The sequence below is a fragment of the Sinocyclocheilus anshuiensis genome, unplaced genomic scaffold (assembly GCF_001515605.1).
Source record: "Sinocyclocheilus anshuiensis isolate Anshui unplaced genomic scaffold, SAMN03320099.WGS_v1.1 scaffold389, whole genome shotgun sequence".
Lineage (NCBI taxonomy): Eukaryota > Metazoa > Chordata > Actinopteri > Cypriniformes > Cyprinidae > Sinocyclocheilus > Sinocyclocheilus anshuiensis.
The window spans coordinates 239,185-240,566 of NW_015536494.1; the positions used below are offsets into that span (position 1 = coordinate 239,185).

At 47.5% G+C, this 1,382-nt stretch overlaps 1 pseudogene; it reads right to left on the reverse strand.

Moving 5' to 3' along the window:
* LOC107686024 (protoporphyrinogen oxidase-like) overlaps positions 1-1,382 on the reverse strand; it is a 12,633-nt pseudogene that overhangs the window by 986 nt on the left and 10,265 nt on the right.

Genomic DNA, 1,382 nt, shown 5'->3' on the forward strand with positions numbered 1-1,382 from the left:
TATTAGAGCAGTTAAAATTTGGTGCTTTGAGTACAATTCTCTCATACTGACCACTGGATGTTCAACATGGCACCTCATGGCAAAGAACTCTCTGAGGATTTGAGAATTAGAATTGTTGCTCTCCACAAAGATGGCCTAGGCTATAAGAAGATCTGTAACACCCTTAAACTGAGTTGCAGTACAGTGGCCAGGGTCATACAGAGGTTTTCTAAGACGAGTTCCACTCGGAACAGGCCTCGCAAGGGTCGATCAAAGAAGTTGAGTCCTCGTGCTGTGCATCAGGAACAGAAGCTGGCTTCAAAAAACAGACTCATGAGTGCTGCCAGCATTGCTTTAGAGGTTGCAGAAGTGGGAGGTCAGCTTGTCAGTGCTCAAACCATACGCCGCACACTGCAACAAGTCAGTTTGCATGGCCGTCATCCCAGAAGGAAGCCTCTTCTAAAGCTGGCTCACAAGAAAGCCCGCAAACAGTTTGCTGAAGACAACCTGTCCAAGAGCATGAATTACTGGAACCATGTCCTGTGGTCTGATGAGACTAAGATAAACATGTTTGGCTCAGATGGTGTCCAGCATGTGTGGCGACACCCTGGTGAGGAGTACCAAGGAAGTTGTGTCTTGCCTACAGTCAAGCATGGTGGTGGTAGCATCATGGTCTGGGGCTGCATGAGTGCTGCTGGTACTGGGGAGCTGCGGTTCATTGAGGGAAACATGGATTCCAGCATGTACTGTGACATTCTGAAGCAGAACATGATGCCCTCCCTTCAGAAACTGGGCCGAACGGCAGTTTTCCAACATGATAACGACCCCAAACACACCGCCAAGATGACAACTGCCTTGCTGAGAAAGCTGAAGGTGAAGGTGATGGAGTGGCCAAGTATGTCTCCAGACCTGAACCCTATTGAGCACCTGTGGGGCATCCTCAAGCAGAAGGTGGAGAAGCGCCATGTGTCTAACATCCAGCAGCTCCTTAATAAGAGGAATGACAGAGCAGAGAAAAACAAAAGAAATGACATTCATTAATCAAAAACAAAATCTTTCAAATATGAGATTCCAGATAAAGTAGCTGCCTGAATATCTTTTCTCTTTGTGAGAGTGTATAAGGGTAATTAAACTGTTCAAAGACAGTGAGACAATGTAGCATGAAAAAAAGTACGAGTATGTGTGTGTGGGCGCACAAAGGTGGAACTTTTCTTCTTGCTCTATGACCATATAATTAAGAATAAGTCAGTCAGAAATGATGTAGAGCAGCTAGTTGCTCCTCTCGCCCCACCCCAATGCCAGTCTGTCATCTCCGGCCTGAAACGAGTGACCCTCCCGGAGCCCTCCTGCCACAGCGGCGCTCGCTTCTGTTCTGCTCACTGAACTCCCAGAACCCCAGGGAT